Source organism: Bubalus bubalis, chromosome 20 (assembly GCF_019923935.1).
Source record: "Bubalus bubalis isolate 160015118507 breed Murrah chromosome 20, NDDB_SH_1, whole genome shotgun sequence".
Taxonomy (NCBI): domain Eukaryota; kingdom Metazoa; phylum Chordata; class Mammalia; order Artiodactyla; family Bovidae; genus Bubalus; species Bubalus bubalis.
This window is the reverse complement of record NC_059176.1, coordinates 38,599,221-38,619,681: the sequence shown is the minus strand read 5'-3', so window position 1 is coordinate 38,619,681 and position 20,461 is coordinate 38,599,221. Positions and strand designations below refer to the sequence as shown.

General features: G+C 41.5%; 1 protein-coding gene across 7 annotated transcripts in view; it reads right to left on the bottom strand.

Annotated features, from left to right (window-relative positions):
* Positions 1 to 20,461, bottom strand: part of SCAPER (S-phase cyclin A associated protein in the ER) — a 414,652-nt gene that overhangs the window by 49,878 nt on the left and 344,313 nt on the right. The window lies entirely within an intron of this gene.

Sequence of the window (20,461 nt, the reverse complement as noted above, 5' to 3'; positions counted from 1 at the left end):
CAATGTTCAAAAGGAATATCAATCTGGAATTTTCTTTCTTGTGTCTTTGTCTGGTTTTGGAATCAGGGTAATGCTTGCTTCATAGAGTAAGTTACAAAGACCTCTACTCTTCAATTTTTTGGAAAATTTCGAGAAGGACTGGTGCTAGTTCTTTACACGTTTGGTAAAATTCATCACTGAAGCCATCAGGTCCAGGATTTTCCTTTGGAGACTTTCGATTACTGATTCAATCTCCTTACTAATTACACGTCTATTCAGATTTTCTATTTCTTTGTGATTTCGTCTTGGTAGGTATTGTGCTTCTAGGCGCATGTGTATGCACCACATCTTTATCCATTCATCTGCTGATGGACATTTAGGATGTTTCCATGTCTTGTCTATTGTAAATAGTGCTGCTATGAATATGGGGGTGCATATATCTTTTCAAATGATAGTTTTGTCTGGGTACTGTATATGCCCAGGAATGGGACTGCTAGATCATATGGCAACTCTATTTTTTAGTTTTTTGAGGAATCTTCATACTGTTTTTGTAGTGGCTGTACCAATTTACATTCCCACCAACAGTGTAAGGGGATTCCCATTTCTCCATATCTTCTCCAGCACTTATTATTTATAGAGTTGTAAACAATGGCCATTCTGACTGGTGTGAGGTGGTACCTCATTGCAGTTTTGATTTGCATTTCTCTAATAATTAGTGATGATGAGCATCCTTTCATGTGCCTATTGGCCATCTGTATGTCTTTAGAGAAATGTCTATTTAGTTCTTCTGCCCATTATTTGATTGGGTTGGGTTGTCTGTCTTTTCTGTTATTGCACTGCAGGAGCTATTTGCATATTTTGGAAATTGAGCCCTTGTTGGTTGCATCATTTGCAAATATTTTCTGCCAGTCTGCAGGATCTCTTTCTGTTTTGTTTTACTGTTTCCTTTGCTGTGCAAAAGCTTATAAGTTTGATTAGGTCCCACCTGTCTATTTTTGCTTTTATTTCTAATGCTTTGGGAGACTGACCTAAGAAAACACTAGTTAAGATTTATGTCAGAGACTGTTTTGCTTATGTTCTCTTCTAAGAGTTTTATAGTCTTTAAGTTCTTATGACATTTTGAGTTTTTGTGTATGCTGTGAAGATGTGCTATAGCTTCATTTTATTGATTTGCATTTCTCTGATGATTAACAATGCTGACAGTCTTTTCATGTGCTTGTTGGCCATCTGTATGTCTTTTTTAAGAAAAATGTCCTTTCACGTCTTCTGTCCATTTTTTAATATGTTTTTTTTTTTTTTTGACATTTAGTTGTATGAGCTAGTTATATATTTTGGATATTAACCCCTTATCAGTCATATGAATTGCAAAACTTTTCTCCCATTCAAAAGGTTGTCTTTTTATTTTGTCAATGGTTTCCATTGCTGTGCAAAAGCTTTTAAGTTTAATTAGATCTTATTTGCTTATTTTTGTTTTTATTTTCTTTGCATCAGGAGTCAGATCCCCAATATATTAGAATTATGTCAGAGTATTCTGCTTGTTTTCTTCTAGGAGTTTGATGGTTTTGGGTTTCACATTTAGAACAGGTCTTTAATTCATTTTGAGTTTTTTGCATATTATGTGAAAAAATGCTCTAATTTCATTCTTTAACATGCAGCTGTCCAGTTTTCACCACATCATTTATTTAAGAGACTGTTTTTTCACCCTTGAACATTCGTGCTTCTTTTATCGTAGATTAATTGACCAGAAGTGTATGGGTTGACTTTTGTTTCATTGAGCAGATCTGTTTTTGCAGCAGTGACACAGTGTTTTGTTTACTGTAACTGGCAGTTTTGTAGCTCACTGTTTGGCCTTACCTGTTTGTTTTTTTAGTTTTCTTGTAATTGATTTCTAGTTTCATGGAGCTGTGGTTGGAAAAGATGCTTGATATGATTTCAGTTTTCTTAAATTTTATTTTATGGCCTAGCAGGCAATCTATCCTGGAGAATGTTCCATGTGCACTTTAAAAGAATGTGTACTCTGCTGCTTTTGGATGGACTCTTAAATATATCTGTTAAGTCCACATGGTCTATGTATCATTTAAGGCTAGTGTTTCCTTATTGATTTTTGGTCTGGATGAACTGTCCATCGATGTAAATGGGATATTAAAGTTTCCGACTATTATTGTGGTATTGTCAATTTCTCCCTATATGTCTTTAATTTTTATTTATTTTAAAATTTTTGGCTGCTCTGGGTCCTAGTTGCGATGAATGGGCTTCTCATTGTGGTGCCTTTTTTTTTTTCCTGTTGTGAAGCATGGGCTCTCGGGTATGTGGGCTTCAGTAGTTGCGGCACACAGGCTCAGTGTTGGGGTTCATGGGCTTAGTTGCTCATGGGATGGGGATCTTCTCAGACCAGGGATCAAACCTATATCCTCTGTCCTGGCAGGTGAATTCTTAATCAATGGACCATCAGGGAAGCCCCCCTTTAATATTTGCTTTATGTATTTAGGAGCTACTACGTTTGGTGCGCATATACTTACAATTGTTACATCTTCTTGGATTGATCCTTGATCAGTGTAATAGTCCTCTGTCTCTGATTACAGTCTGTTTTATTTATTTATTTATTTTTTACAGTCTGTTTTAAAGTCTATTTTGTTTAATATGAGTATTTCTACCTCATTTATCTTTTGATTTCCATTTGCATGGAAGACCTTTATTCAACTTCTCACTTACACTCTGTGTGTATTTTTAGATCTGAGGTGAGTTTCTTGTAAACAGTATATATGTGGGTTTTATTTCTGTATCCATGCAGCCACTCTATTGCCATTTTGTCAGTTGATTTAGGCTTTAAGTTTTGATATGTTATGTTTTTGTTTTCATTCCTCTCTTAAGTATTTTCAAAGCTCCCTTGTGATTTATTCCTTAAACCATTTGTTGTTTATGAGTGTTTTGTTTAATTTCCACAAATCTGTGAGTCTTCTAGTTTTATTTCTATTATTGATTTCTTACTTCATGCTGTTATGGTCAGAGAAGAGATTTTGTATGATGTCTAGTCTACTGAGACTTAACTAGTGGCCTAACATGTATTCTACCTGGGAAAATGTCACATGTACGCTTAAGAAGAATGTGTATTTTGCTTTGGGGTAGAATATTCTGGAGGGGCATTATTCTGCCTACCACAGTGGGCCTATTCATTCGTAATTCATTTATTCAACAAATATTTTGAGGACCTATTTTGTGGCAAGCACTTTTATAGGCACTAGGATTCAGTAGTAAAATCTATGTTCTTTTTCTCATAAAGCTTACCTTTTAGTACAGGAGATACAATGAACAAATAAATATAGTATGTCAGGTGTGCTAAGTGCTATAAAGGAGCAGCAGATATGTAGGGAATGAAGATGTCGGTGATGAATGAAGATGTGTGTGATGCTATTTTATACAGAGTGGTTGTGGAAGTCCTTTCTAAAGTGTTATGTAAACAGAATTCTACAGAAAGTGAGGAAGGAAACCATGTGGATACCTGGAATAAGGGTGTTTTAGGGAGAGGAGTATCAAGTCCCAAGGCCTGGAGCCAGGAGCATGCATGCCATATTCAAGAAAGAGCAATAAGGCCAGTGTGGCTATACCTGGTTGAGCAAGCAGAAGAACAATGGTGGAAGAGGTCAGAGAAGAAACAGGAAAAAGATCAGGTAGGGGCTTGCAGACCATTGTAAGGACATTATAAGGGTTTACCTGCATGAGACAGAAAGTCATTGTAAAGTTTTGAGCAGAGGGGTGATGCAGTATGACTTTGGCTTAAAAATAATCACTAGAGATAATTGGTTAAAGTTTTTAGAAGAGCCAAGGCGGAAGCAGAGAGGCCAATTAGGAGACTGTTTCAATCATCTAAGTAAGAAATCATGGTGGATGAACCAGGATGGTAGCCATGGATGTGGTAAGAAGTGAGTAGATTCTGAAAATCTTCAGAAAGGAAAGGCAAAATGATTTCCTGATAGATTGGACATAAATATGAGAAAAAGAGGAGTGCAAAATGGATCAGTGATTTTCAGCGAATGTGGCAGCTATTTACAGAGACAGGGAAGACAGTGGATAGAGAATGTCCGGGGAGGACAATGAGGAGCTTAGCTGTAAACATGTTAAATTCAAGGTGCCTGTATAGAACAGTCTTATGGACTCTGTGAGAGAGGGAGAGGGTGGGAAGATTTGGGAGAATGGCATTGAAACATGTAAAATATCATGTATGAAACGAGTTACCAGTCCAGGTCTAATGCACGATACTGGATGCTTGGGGCTGGTGCACTGGGACGACCCAGAGGGATGGAATGGGGAGGGAGGAGGGAGGAGGGTTCAGGATGGGGAACACATGTATACCTGTGGTGGATTCATTTTGATATTTGGCAAAACTAATACAATTATGTAAAGTTTAAAAATAAAATAAAATTAAAAAAAAATTCAAGGTGCCTATTAAACATAAGTGAAGATAGTGGGTTGGAATAAAATGAGCTTCCCAAGGGTAGGGAATTCTGTATATCGTATCCCTAAGGCTTAGAACAGTATCTGACATAGAGTGGCCACTCAGTAGACATTTGTTGAATAAGTGAATAAATATACAAGTCTGAATTCAGATGAATGATCTGGGCTTGAGATATTTGGGAGTCATCAACACACAGATGGCATTTAATGCCAGCTTATCTGGTGAGTGAACATAAATTAGCCTGAGAATTGAGCTGTAGGGCATTCCAACATGTAGAAGTTGGGAAGATGAGACTAAATCAGCAAAGAAAACTGAAAAACAGACACCAGTCAGGTAGGAGGAAAAGCAAGGAAGTGTGATGTTCTAGAAGCAAAGTGAAGACAGTGTCAAGGAGAAGGAAGTAATAAATAAAAAAGTTTAATTAAAAATAAGGACTAAGAAAGGTAAAATTTATAGAAATGACTATTAAATACTATTTTTAGATTATAAAAACTAACTGAATATGTTCAGGATGGGAAGAGGGACAGGTGACTGGAATATAGTTTTCAACTATAAGTGGGGGGAAAAGACTTAGCATATTAGTTGTATAGAAATGAAGAAACAGTCTTGCCTGATTACCAACAAATATGATTCCGTTTTGACTGAGCTAACAGGAGTACAGCATATGCGACAAGGAAGGTTTAACCGGTTGCACTGCACTCAACAACCACTCTGGGAGCACTGGTTCTAGCACTGGGTGCAGCACCACGTTCAGGACACTGGTGCATCATGAAGTTCCCAAGGAAAGTGATTTCTGTGGTAAAAGTACATGAAACAATGTCATCTGAGGAAAATCGGAAGGAAGTGGGAAATTCATTTCAGAACTGGGGGCTATAAAGGTTATCTTCAAAGTGAAGAGGTATTACACTGTTATTTATGATCCCAGAGGAGAGATGTTACCCAAAAGTAGATATTAAACTTACAGAAAATTTTCTAACAATTAGAACACTCAAGTGTTAAATGGGCTGTTGATGAGGTAGTACTTTCTTAACGATTCTGCAATAAGCAGAGGAACACATTCACTGAAGTGGCAGAGGGCTGTGGCATCAGAACTCGGCTGGGCATTGGACAGGGTGATGTCTTAGATTCTGTTCAGTTCTGGGATGTTATAACAGAGGTGAATCTACTTTGAAAATTATAGTCTCCCCTCTCTCCCACACACTATGTTATGTATATGCTACAGGGAGAAAATAACTTGTTTAATGTACATCTAATTTGGAGCCCTGTAGAAGGGAATGAGGATGACTTAGTGGAGATATGAGAGCAAGAGAAAACTCAAAGTGGAAAAGATACATGTGTAAATGCTATAAGATTGTCTGGACATTTGGTTAGAGAAGAGGAAAAATATATGAGCAATTAAAGAGTGAGAATATTAGATAGGGGAGACTGGTTTATACTTGGGAAGAGTTTCATCTGGTTATGAATTTCAGTTTCATTCAAAGAGGAACTTTTGAGAAGGAAACCCTTTTGGGAAGAGAAGTGCCAAACGATGAAAACAGATAGGTAGCCATTCTTGTGGTTTTGGATCAACAAACTAAAACACACTGGAGTAAGGGTGAGACCAGGAGGACACCAGCGAGAATGGAAGGTAAAGGGGGAGGCCCATCAGAAGAAATTTTAGTCTCTGGCAGAGGTCTGAATGGAGGCCCGAGAAAGTTCAAAATAAAATGGTGATAAGCTCAGGACAGTCTGGGGACAACCAAAGATAAATGGAGAAAGGGCAGGGAGGAGCCCAAGAGGTGAGAAGGTGGTAGGCTCCGGATGACAGACAACAGCATATGGTCCTAGATCTTGGAACTATACGCTAGGGTTGCTGTGCAAGAGTGCTTCTCAGAGGGGACAGTTCTGACCTCTCTATCTTCAGTTCTCATAGTGACTATAAACACAAAAGGGTCCTGTGCTGATTTTGGCTAGTTTAGTTCGCATTTTGCGCTTCTCTAATCTTTAGTATTTAACAGTTAGGCTGAAGGAGCTCTGTCAGAGGCTCTGCTGTGTTGCCAAAAGAAAGAAATTATTTCTTCTGGGTGAGTAATTGGGAGGGGACAATGTCATATCTGGGTTGCATGATGTGGTACACTCCTAACCGATCTTTCCTGCTTCCACTCTCTCCCCTATAATTCATTCTACACAGAGTAAAAATCCATTACTTTTAAAACAATCAGATCGTGCTGCTCTCTTGCTTAAAATCCTCCAGTGGTTTCCTACCACACTTGGAATAAAAGCCAAATTTTCACTCTCTGTTCTCATCTCTTGGCCCTTACTCTCTGACTTCATCTAGCACATTCTTGCTCATCAAATTCCAGCACACCGCCTTCTCTGCCTCTGGTACACACCCACTTCAGATGTTGAGAGTCATCAACTTCCTGTTCTGCTCAACTGGAATACTCTTCCCTTCAGTCTTTACAGAGTTGGCTCCTTCTTAGCTTCAGTATCACCTTCCCAGAGGAGCCTCCCCTGACCACTCCATCTACCCAAGTCACTCTGCTGTGCTACTCTGCTCTATTTTCTCGTATCACTATCACTAGCTGAAATTATCTTACTCATTCACTGGTTTGTCATCTTTTTCTCCCGTTAGACTGCAAGCTCGACAGAGTGAGTATTTTGTTCACCACTGGATCCCTAATACCTTGATAAATGTCTGGCACATAAATGGTCAGTAAATCAGATCAGGTCAGTCGCTCATTCGTGTCCGACTCTTTGCAACCCCATGAATCACAGCACGCCAGGCCTCCCCATCACCAACTCCTGGAGTTCACCCAGACTCACGTCCATTGAGTCAGTGATGCCATCCAGCCATCTCATCCTCTGTCGTCCCCTTTTCCTCCTGCCCCCAATCCCTCCCAGCATCAGACTCTTTTCCAATGAGTCAACTCTTCGCATGAGGTGGCCAAAGTACTGGAGTTTCAGCTTTAGCATCATTCCTTCCAAAGAAATCCCAGGGCTGATCTCTTTCAGAATGGACTGGTTGGATCTCCTTGCAGTCCAAGGGACTCTCAAGAGTCTTCTCCAACACCACAGTTCAAAAGCATCAATTCTTCGGCGCTCAGCCTTCTTCACAGTCCAACTCTCACATCCATACATGACCACAGGAAAAACCATAGCCTTGACTAGACGGACCTTTGTTGGCAAAGTAATGTCTCTGCTTTTGAATATGCTATCTAGGTTGGTCATAACTTTCCTTCCAAGGAGTAAGCGTCTTTTAATTTCATGGCTGCAGTCACCATCTGCAGTGATTTTGGAGCCCAGAAAAATAAAGTCTGACACTGTTTCCACTGTTTCCCCATCTATTTCCCATGAAGTGGTGGGACCGGATGCCATGATCTTCGTTTTCTGAATGTTGAGCTTTAAGCCAACTTGTTCACTCTCCACTTTCACTTTCATCAAGAGGCTTTTTAATTCCTCTTCAGTTTCTGCCATAAGGGTGGTGTCATCTGCATATCTGAGGTTATTGATATTTCTCCCGGCAATCTTGATTCCAGCTTGTGTTTCTTCCAGTCCAGTGTTTCTCATGATGTACTCTGCATAGAAGTTAAATAAGCAGGGTGACAATATACAGCCTTGACATATTCCTTTTCCTATTTGGAACCAGTCTGTTGTTCCACGTCCAGTTCTAACTGTTGCTTCCTGACCTGCATACACATTTCTCAAGAGGCAGATCAGGTGGTCTGGTATTCCCATCTCTTTCAGAATTTTCCACATTTTATTGTGATCCACACAGTCAAAGGCTTTGGCATAGTCAATAAAGCAGAAATAGATGTTTTTCTGGAACTCTCTTGCTTTTTCCATGATCCAGCAGATGTTGGCAATTTGATCTCTGGTTCCTCTGCCTTTTCTAAAACCAGCTTGAACATCAGGAAGTTCACGGTTCACATATTGCTGAAGCCTGGCTTGGAGAATTTTGAGCATTACTTTACTAGTGTGTGAGATGAGTGCAATTGTGCGGTAGTTTGAGCATTCTTTGGCATTGCCTTTCTTTGGGATTGGAATGAAAACTGACCTTTTCCAGTCCTGTGGCCACTGCTGAGTTTTCCACATTTGCTGGCATATTGAGTGCAGCACTTTCACAGCATCATCTTTCAGGATTTGGAATAGCTCAACTGGAATTCTATCACCTCCACTAGCTTTGTTCATAGTGATGCTTTCTAAGGCCCACTTGACTTCACATTCCAGGATGTCTGGCTCTAGGTCAGTGATCACACATTGTGATTATCTGGGTCGTGAAGATCCTTTTTGTACAGTTCTTCTGTGTATTCTTGCCACCTCTTCTTAATATCTTCTGCTTCTGTTAGGTCCATACCATTTCTGTCCTTTATTGAGCCCATCTTTGCATGAAATGTTCCTTTGGTGTCTCTGATTTTCTTGAAGAGATCTCTAGTCTTTCCCATTCTGTTGTTTTCCTCTATTTCTTTGCATTGATCACTGAGGAAGGCTTTCTTATCTCTTCTTGGTCAGTAAATAGCAATTAATAAAGATTTGCTAAAGCAATGGAGGAGAGAGAGACAGAGACAGAGAGAGGGAGAGAACTGGTTTTAGCAAGGTATACCCAAGGCATGAAGGACTTGTTTGTCTCCTTCTTACCTTATGGGGAGAACGTGAGACATGGGCAACTCTTCTTTAGATGTTAAGAATGGGTGCAGGAAATGGAGCCCTGGTGTCGGTCCTTAGTACACACTGGTATTTACTAACACTGCCAGTCATGGCTATTTCCCAGCTTCTTATTTTGTTTCTAGCCCAGGTGCTAGGTGCCCAAAGGGGAGCTGCTAGGATATTTAGTCTCTCTCCTTAAGGGAATCTTTACATTTGAAGACATACTCAGGACAAAGATATAGTGAATTAGAAGTAGACAGATATGAAGTCATAGGTATAAATAATAGGGGCCTTCTCACATTTCTGAAGGAATAATTTTTTAATTTTTATTTTTATTCAATTATATAGGATAGGATTGGATTGCAAAAGACAGAAGTTAAAAATAAGAAAAGTTTGGGGTCCTAAAATCTGTTCATATGACTAGAATCATGAGAAGCATAAGGTAATCAGGAGGAAAAAGAGCCAACTTTGGATGAAAGCCAATGAGCTTAGAATCTGACATATTAAATATCAGTTCCTGGAAGAAACTGCAAGTAGGAATTCCAAGAGGAAATGTCTATCAGGGCCTTGTTTATGAATACAGTTTATGCCTTAATTTTACTTGCTTCTGGCTTAACTTACTTTTCCCTATTATCTTTTATTATAATTCTTTAATTTTTTAAAATTATTTTTTAAAATTTTAATTGGAGGCTAATTACTTTACAATATTGTGGTGGTTTTTGCCATACATTTACATGAATCAGCCATGCGTGTACATGTGTTCCCCATCCTGACCCTCCCTCCGACCTGCCTCCCCATCCCATCCCTCAGGGTCATCCCAGTGCACCAGCCCTGAGCACCCTGCCTCATGCATCAAACCTGGACTGGCGATCTATTTCACATATGAATAAAAAGACACACATACTCTGTAACCCAACTCAATTCTTTTTGGAACAGGTTGGGGTATAATAAATGCATATATAAAAGCTACCTTGGGCAGGAGGTCAGGCTGACAAACATGTTAGTCCTTGTCTGCCCCCTTCCTTGTCCCACTCTTTGAAGAAGAATTAGCAAAATTCATGTTTATAATGTGAGGAAACAGGCATTGAGAAGCTAAAGAATCTGTCACTTGTCACAGAGCTCGGAGAGCAGGACCAGCATTCATATTTCTCTGACTCCCAAACCCATGCTCTTCAACGCAACTCGATAAAAGGATCTTCCTCTTGAGATCCTGCTCCCCAGAGTCCTAGAATCAGTGTGGGTTCAGCTGCAAGTGTATCCCAGACTGATTCTGCTATGCTAAGTCTGGTGAGCCTGCACACATACTGACAGACTTCCTTCATCATGTCCTATCCCCTCTGGGAGTCGTGGCCAGTGAAGGCTGCCCCTAAATGCTGGCCCTGTGGGTCAGGCCAAGACAGCCCCCTTTTTCTGGGATAGTGCCTAGCACACAGTAGACACACAGTGTGAATCATAGCAATGAAGCGATAATCCTTCTGTCCTTACAAGTCAACTACTGCTTTATTACCAGCTGGGATAAATCTCTTAGAAATCTCTCTACTAACATTTGCTTAATTGTGAATATAGAGACAGTCCAGAGATTCCTGTATTCTTCTCACTTTCCAAACCTGAAGGATGGGGATGGTCACTCTTCCTTGTAAGTCTAGAGGCTGTAATGACCCCCTGGACAGTGTGAGGATTGCTGGGAGATAACTCAAGAGGTGCCCTTCACCTGGGGCACGTAAATGGTGTTCAACGAATGTTATTTCCTTTAGTTCCACTTGCTTAATTCTATTGTATTTACTTCAATTCCCATCCCCCAATACTAACAAGCCTTTTTTTCTGAGGACAGTGGCTAAAGATACCAAGAGAAGGGTGATAATAGAGAGCATGAGAGTTCAAGGAGGCAAGAGTACAGATGAAAACAGGACACTGGGGAACACTGGTCTCCAGGGCAGGCTGGAATGTGGCAGCCTGTATGTTTCAAACATGGCCACAGCAGTATTTCTGGTATCATATGCTCTTCTAGAACATTTATATTCCCCACAAAGAGATGGAAGTCTATTTCTCTTCCCTTTGAAGCCGGGTGGGACTCTGTCGCCACTTTGCTAAAGAGAACTCAGTGGTGGGATACTGCATGACCCCTGACCTAGGTCATAAAACATGACATGGTTTCTACTTGGCTCTCTCCTTTGTCAGGATGCTCCTCCTTCGAAGCTGTCACCATGCTGTGAGGAAGCCCAAGTTGGCCTGTGCAGAGAGACCACAGGGAAAGGCCCCTAGCAAACAGTGAGCAGGAGAGTGCAGAGAGGAGAGGACGCAGGCGAGAGCGGACGTGTGTGAACAGGCACAAAGATGACTCCAACCTCCCAACTGAGGCCCAGACCCTGTGAAACAAAGAAAGCCATTCTCCCTGCGTCTGATGGAATTCCTGACACAAAGAATCTGTGAGATGGATAGACTGTTGTCTCGTGTCAGTAAGTTTTGGGGTAATCTATTACACAGCCACAGTAACTGGAACAAGAAGAAAAACAAAGGAGAGTGTGTGGAAGGGTGAGGCCGGAGAAGAGTGGGGTTAGGACAGTCTGAACGTTGCCAAGTAGTAAGCGAGACTAGTACTAGAAGGCGGCGTTAGGGGACACATCACAGCTTGGTATAAGGAGAGGCTTTTAAAGCGTTAAAACTGCCCAATGCCTGAATAGGCTCCCCCAGTCCCCTGTCAATGAAGATACTCGAATATAAACTGAGAAAGGTTATTGAAGAGATTCAAATCTGAACCAAAGACTGGGGTCAGGTGACTGTAAGGTTCCTTCCAGTCGGTGGAACACGACAGCAGGTTAGAGCTGGCTCACAAGGAAGACAGATGAGACAGAGGTGACATCTGGAGTCTGATGCTTGGGACACCGGTGACACCATACATGAGGGACTGAAAAAGACTCTTCTTTTCCATTCCTCTTGTCTCTTGCCCAGACTTCCTGTGACCGCTCCCATACATTTTCACATGATAACTTCCAAATATGGTCCTAGTAGGTCACTGCCCCAATTAAAGGCTTTTAAAAAAGATTTATTTATTCACTTGGCGGCACGCGGGATTTTTAGCTGTAGCACGTGAACCCTTGTGTTCTGTTGTGTTAGTTGCTCAGTTGTGTCTGACTCTTTGCGACCCCATGCACTGTAGCCCGCCAGGCTCCTCTATCTGTGGGATTCTCCAAGGCAAGAATACTGGAGTGGGGTTGCCATTCCCTTCTCCACAGGATCTTCCCAACCCAGGGATCGAACCCAGGCCTCCCACATTGTGGGCAGCTTCTTTACTGACTGAGTCACCAGGGAAGGCCTAGTTGTGAACTCTTAGTTGTGGCATATGGGATCTATTAATAGCTTCCTGACCAGGGACCAAACTTGGGCCCCCTGCATTGGGAATGTGGAGTCTTAACCACTGGACCACCAGGGAAATCCCCTGATCAAAGGATTTTAGTGACACCACCGTCCCCACCACAGTCAGTAGGTCATTTTATATATCACACAGTATTTTTATATTTATTATCTCACTTGAACATCATAACAGCCTGGGAGGTACTAAAACCACCACTACATACATCTCAAAATCCAGCTAAAGCACGTACTCGGTTCATTCTTCATATTTTTTTGCTTTGATGTTTTTGCTTTATGCTATTTTCTTTGTCTAGGTTTTTCTCAACTCTAAATGTCCCAACCCTTTTTATCTTTCAAGGCCCAGATTAAATTTTAGTTGCTCTAGAAAACAGCTGATTCCTGCAACTAAGAGTGGTCTCTCCCTCGTCTCAACTCTGTCAATGACGACATGATAATCCAATATGTATCAAGCAATTACTATGTGCCAAGCAGCATGCCGAGTGCTTTCTCTATGTTATCGTCTATCTTCTGTATTGCTCTCTACCTTATACCATGGATATTTGTATACACCTCTTCTTTACTAGCTTACCAGCTCCTTGAGGATATGATCAATGTCTGAGTCATTTTTGTTTTCTCCCAAGTCTAGCACGGGGCCTGGCACAGAGCAAGCACTATATAAATATTTGTCTAATGAATGAATGAATAATTCAGGCAGGCAGAGTTAAAGTTTACCTTTGCTCGAACAAATGGTTTTCAAGCACCCTTAAACACTTGAGAAGCACTCATTTATATCCACATAATTAATGGGCTAAATTACAAATCATTCTTATCTTTTTAAGACCCAGGTTTCTAGGGACCTTGGCTAGAATCTGTTTTGTCAGTGTCGTTTACAGATGTAAAACTGGAAAACCACAAATACACATATTAACAGACTTCTTTTTGTGCAAAAATATTGTAGAATTCAGAACATTTTTTTTGCAACCAATCAGAATTAGCTAATTTTTATAAGTTTCTCTCTTTCATCTGTGCGGTCATAAAGACTGTAAACTCTTTCACTTTGAATCCCACTACTTCTTGGCCCACCTGCTATATGACTTTGCATAGTTATGAATTTAGAAATGATTGCTGACTCATTTAAAAACCTGTGTTGGTTGCAACGTGTAATTACTCATTATGGTTCTGATCCCATTAGTTCAGCTAAGGAGCCAGCACCTTAAGGGTGCCGCAGGGAGCCTCAGCCAATTATGGCAGTTGAGTCACTGCCCCAAGATTTGAAAACTATCCTCTTTTCTTTACTTCTTGTAGGCCCAAGAATGGAAAACTGACAACAGTAAAGGCTAAACAGGCATTTCAGAAAGTTGTATTACAGATTGTTGAAGTTTGTTGATGTGATCAAGAAATTATAGTTGGTGAAAAATTCCCATATTAAAATTCTGATGTATTCCTAATATAAAATCAATCCTTTTCACCCGAAGATTGCAATTTCAATTTTTACTAAAGAAATGGAAGTTATTGTCTAAAACCAAGGCCTGGTACAAAAATAATCAGTTAGTACTTCCCCCACCCACACTGAAGCAGAGATTAACAGAGTACATTCTGACACCTAAATTGTCTTTCACAAAACCTAGGAAAAAATTGGAAGATTAAGGGCACAATAGGAGGGAGAGCAAAGGCAGACCTGCTATAATCACCACCACAAAGGCTGCCACTGGCAGACTGCAGAGTGTTTACTCAAAGCCCTGTGCTATCCATCAGTGTCCGTAATTATCTCAGGTCTGCCAGTTCACAAGAGGCAATTTTTGAAGGCTTCTCTGGCTCTCCTTTGTCTCTTATTCCTGTTGGTCACAAAAGGGCTTTGAGGACAAGCCTTGCTCGACACTCTGGCTCTGGCTGGCTTCTCCACACAGCCCAAACAAGAATTATGTGAATTACTCCGATAGAACAACTACCACGCTACCTTTCTCCCCAGGTATGAACGTGTGCCGAAACCCTGTTGAAGTGCTTTCAACAGGCCACTCTAGTTCACAATTTAGAAATACAATTTCTATGAAGATACGGAAGTAGTACAAAATGGTCTCTAACTATTAGAGGTAAACAAATCAGAAGAGACAGGAAAACTCCCTGTATTCCTGTAGCTTGGCAGTGCTCAGGAAATGCTGGAAGACGGAAAGAAAAGAGGAAGAAAAGCAGTGAGAGATCATTCTTCTCTCTGTCTCAGAAGCAGATTATATTGATACTGCTAAGAATTTCTTAGTAGTATAAGAAATAAATTGAGTATAAATTGAGCCAGGGAACTACCTGGACCTGCTTTCGTAAGAAGGCTTACTAATAGAAATCTGCTGAGTAACTTGAGGTTGGGGAAGGAAATTATACTGGGAAAAAATAGATTAAGAATTCTTAAAAACTACTAGAAACATCACTTTGCTGACAAAGGTCCATATAGTCAAAGCTATGGTTTTTCCAGTAGTCATGTATGGATGTGGGAGTTGGACCCTAAAGAAGGTTGACTGCCAAAGAATTGATGTTTTCAAACTGTGGTGCAGGAGAAGACTCTTGAGAGTCCTCTGGACAGCAAGGAGATCAAACTAGTCAATCCTACAGGAAATAAACCTGGAATTTCAGTGTAAGAACTGGTGCTGAAGCTGAAGCTCCAATACTTTGGCCATCTGATGCAAAGAGCTGATTCATCGGAAAAGTCCCTGATGCTGGGAAAGATTTAAGGCAAAAAGAGAAGGGGGTGACAGAGGATGAGATAGTTGGATGGTATCACTGACTCAATGGACATGAGTTTGAGCAAACTCAGAGAGATAGTGAAGGACAGGGAAGTCTGGTGTGCTGCAGTTCATGGGATTGCAGAGTCAGACATGACTTAGTGATTGAACAACAAAAAACTACTAAGGGTTAATCACTGACTTATTTAAAATCCAGTTGTATATGTACATATAAATAATTATACTTCATTTTATGAGCATACACACAACACACACGTGTGTGTGTGCATGCTAAGTTGCTTCAGTTGCGTCAGACACTTTGCGACCCCATGGGCTGTAGCCTGCCAAGCTCCCCTGTCCATGGGATTTTCCAGGCAAGAATACTGGGATGGGTTGGCATGCCCTCCCCTTCAGGGGATCCTCCTGACCCAGGGATCGAACCCTCATCTCCTTTTCTCCTGCACTGGCAGGCAGGTTCTTCACCAGCTGTGCCACCTGGGAAGCCCATACACACAGACACACACACATGGACTACTGTTTCATATATAAACTTCACACACACACCTACATGCACACACACTCACACTTTGGTCTGCTTGGATAATCTTAGGCATGTCTAGAATCACGGAAAATGGTGGTGTATATCCTATAATTTGGAGACCATCTTGTCTACCGCTCAAAAATTTCATCAGAAACCTGGGGGTCACTCTGGAGTCCTCATTTCCTTTTATGCTCCCATGTTACCAAGCTTTATGTCATCTCACTTACATTTATTCTGTGTCATCACTGTATCTGTTCCTCTCTGTTTTCACTGTCTCCACAGGTCCTCAACATTTAAAAAGCCTACTCCTAAGGCGAGGGTGGGATAATTTGAGAGAATAGCACTGAAACATGTATATTATCATATGTGAAACAGATGGCCAGTCCAGGTTTGATGCATGAGGGTGCTCGGAGCTGGTGCACTGGGATGACCCTGAGGGATGGGATGGGGAAGGAAGGGGGAGCGGGCTTCAGGATGGGGAACACATATATACACATGGCTGATTCATGACAATGTATGGCAAAACCACTACAATACTGTAAAGTAATTAGCATCCAATTGAAATGAATAAATTTTAAAAAATAAAATAAAAAGCCTACTCCTTTTAGTGGGCTCAAGCCTACTAGACTCAAGCCATTCCAGCCATTCCTATACTTTTCAGGAGTGATCATCCTATACTGGAAATGTGAACATTTATGGAGCTCACTGAATATCTAATCTCCTGCCACCCTTCACAGTCACCCTATTATAAACCACATCAAACTGAACATGAGACAATGTCTTCTATATCCATAACTCTTAGTTTGGGTTGTCCCCCAAACGGACCCTGAAACAAAGATATGATTGTATGATGTTTACCTGTGAGGAAGTAGAGAAGGAAAAGAGGGCAGGGAGAAAAGTCAATCAAGTATGTGTTAATGAACAGGTTACCACTCTCCAAGGGGCCCTTTGGAGAGATTGTAAGGAACACACTTCAGGATTGTCCCATTGAGGGTTGGTGGAGCTGGGATATTATCCACCAATTTATTGTTGGAGAGTGATTCCTGGGTGTTAATTCTCCTGTACTTCTAGCAAACAGCTACTTGTCCAGAGAATATCCCCAGGTAGTGAAATACAGGAAGTCACTGGCAGGTGACCGCCTAATAGGCCTCAGGTACCAATAACACCTGGGATATCATGCAGTACCCTTATGCCCTTTCTCCCAAATGAATTCTTTCCTCCACTTGTCTTCTGGATCCTTTACGAATTAGTCACTGAAGCCCTTCTTGACCTCCTCTGGAAGGGCTTTATTTCTTTTTCTGCGCACCCTCTCTTCTGCTGCAGCTATTACATTGTAGCTATTAATTCACAAGTCTGACCCTCTGACAGACTCTGGGTTCCCTGAGGAGCTTCAGTACTTAGCTTGGAGTCTTATGCCAGCAAATTTGGAAAATTCAGCAGTGGCCACAGGACTGAAAAAGGTCAGTTTTCATTCCAATCCCAAAGAAAGGCAATGCCAAAGAATGCTCAAACTACCACACAATTGCACTCATCTCACACGTGAGTAAAGTAATGCTCAACATTCTCCAAGCCAGGCTTCAGCAATATGTGAACTGTGAACTTCCTGATGTTCAAGCTGGTTTTAGAAAAGGCAGAGGAACCAGAGATCAAATTGTCAACATCCGCTGGATCATGGCAAAAGCAAGACAGTTCCAGAAAAACATCTATTTCTGCTTTATTGACTATGCCAAAGCCTTTGACTGTGTGGATCACAATCAACTGTGGAAAATTCTGAAAGAGATGGGAATACTAGACCACCTGATCTGCCTCTTGAGAAATGTGTATGCAGGTCAGGAAGCAACGGTTAGAATTGGGCATGGAACAACAGACTGGTTCCAAATAGGAAAAGGAGTACGTCAAGGCTGTATATTGTCACCCTGCTTATTTAACTTCTATGCAGAGTACATCATGAGAAACGCTGGGCTGGAGGAAGCACAAGCTGGAATCAAGATTGCTGGGAGAAATATCAATAACCTCAGATATGCAGATGACACCACCCTTATGGCAGAAACTGAAGAGGAACTAAAAAGCCTCTTGATGAAAGTGAAAGAGGAGAGTGAAAAAGTTGGCTTAAAGCTCAACATTCAGAAAACGAAGATCATGGCATCCGGTCCCACCACTTCATGGGAAATAGATGGGGAAACAGTGGAAACAGTGTCAGACTTTATTTTTCTGGGCTCCAAAATCACTGCAGATGGTGACTGCAGCCATGAAATTAAAAGACGCTTACTCCTTGGAAGGAAAGTTATGACCAACCTAGATAGCATATCCAAAAGCAGAGACATTACTTTGCCAACAAAGGTTTGTCTAGTCAAGGCTGTGGTTTTTCCTGTGGTCATGTATGGATGTGAGAGTTGGACTGTGAAGAAGGCTGAGTGCCAAAGAATTGATGCTTTTGACCTGTGGTGTTGGAGAAGACTCTTGAGAGTCCCTTGGACTGCAAGGAGATCCAACCAGTCCATTCTGAAAGAGATCAGCCCTGGGATTTCTTTGGAAGGAATGATGCTGAAGCTGAAACTCCAGTACTTTGGCCACCTCATGCAAAGAGTTGACTCACTGGAGAAGACTCTGATGCTGGGAGGGATTGGGGGCAGGAGGAGAAGGGGACGACAGAGGATGAGATGGCTGGATGGCATCACTGACTCGATGGACGTGAGTCTGGGTGAACTCCGGGAGTTGGTGACAGACAGGGAGGCCTGGCATGCTGCGATTCATGGGTTCGCAAAGAGTCGGACACGACTGAGCGACTGATCTGATCTGATCTGATCTGGTCCAGGGCAGATGTTCAGTCACTGTCTACTAGACAAGGACATGTTTGTGTGTGTTAAAGAGAAGAGGACACTGTCCTCCACATATGTAACTGAGAAAGTCTTCAAAGAAACACAATGTATGCTCCCATATTCTGAATAATATAAAGGCATGTGTGTAAGAGGGAACACCAGCAGAGGAACCTTGGGTCCTAATTAAAATTATTTTGGCTCAGCTGCTTTCCCTATGAGTGGCTATGAATGACCTTTAGGCTTCTTTCAAGTTCCACAGATTTCAAGTGACTGAATCCATGTGTAAGGGAACGCTGATGCCCACAAACTACACAACACCCCATATATGGAAATGTTTATGTGTGTGACATTCATTTGGATTCAAGGGAAGAGTACAGATGACAAAGACTTGAGATGCTGGCAGGTTTATGATGGCGTGTACACAAAAGAGCCAGTGTTGGAAGGGTCTTCTGGGTGAGAGGATCCCTTCCAGGGAGTGGCCAGGCTACTGCACAGAGCGAGTTGGGCAGCATGGCGGCCTCTAAGCTGGCAGGTGCCAATGCCCTGGATGGATCCCCGTTACTGCTGCTACTGGAACCTACCCGGGTCACAGACCTACAAATAGCCCCTTCCTGAGTTCTCATCAAATCCCTGGAAGGTAGGCTCTGGCTACATTTCTAGAGGGAACAGACTAAGTGTGATAGTGACTAAAGGCCGTGCTTGACTTCCTTGACACTAAGACAGTCTTAATCTTCCTGGAAATGTGACTGGGGCTGCAGGGACTGGGTAAGAATAAAGAAGAATAGGTGGCTATCAAGGTCCTATGTAGAACAGACCAACAAATGTTGAGGAAGTTAATTTCTGAAAACAAATTCTCTTTTAAGAATAGAGACATTAGCACTGTGGTACACTGAACATGGCTGTATAAGATTTGTTTAAGTAATTAGACTTCATTAGCTTCAAATAGTTTCTTTCTTGATAAATCCCTACATATACCTATATGTATACACACATATATATAGATATATATATATATATATCTATGGGGTTCTCTGGTAGCTCAGCTGGAGACCCGGGTTTGATTCCTGGGTAGGGAAGATCCCCTGGAGAAGGGATAGGCTACTCACTCCAGTAGTCTTGGGCTTCCCTGGTGGCTCAGAGGGTGAAGAATCTGCCTGCAATGCGGGAGACCTGGGTTCGATCCCTGGGTTGGGAAGATTCCCCTGGAGGAAGGCATGGCAACCTACTCCAGTATTCTTGCCTGGAGAATCCCTATGGACAAAGAGGAGCATAGCGGGCTACAGTCCATGGTGTCGCAAAGAGTCGGACATGACTGAGCAACTAAGCACAGCACAGCATATATATATATATATATATATATATATAAAATATATTTATAATATAATTATATATATTATATATATATAATTGATATACAGTGCTATTTAGATTTTAATTGTAAGAAAATTATTTTACTGAATATCCTCAATATGTCTGAGGGATATGTCATATTCCTGTCAGAAACACTGAGTCACTATTGCAAATGATTCTTGGTAGGTGGGGAGAGAAAAGAACACGAGGTGGTTACTGTCTCTCTTAGAAAATCACTGCTTTTGAGGACAGTCCACAGGATGGGGTGGGGGGTTTAGAGAGTCAACCAGGCTACTAGTAGTTCCTGATACACTGGCTATAAGCATGCCCACGGGGCATGAGTGACTTCATGGAGTTATTGTCTTTGGATGGCTCCTCTCTTATTCATAGAGATACCTTGGAAGAAGGAACAAAGGGGAAAATAAAGAACCTAGCAGGCTGTAACTGAAAGCGTGTGATGGTCAGGGCACTGTGAGGCTGTGCCATGTTATACTGAGGATCTGACTTGATTGGTCTAGGCGATGTTACTGACCTCCTGACTCAAGAAAAATCACTTGATTCCTCTGGATCTCAGTGAAAGAGGGCCTGGATGGTCTCTTATAGACATTTTAGAAAAGTTAATGACACCAAA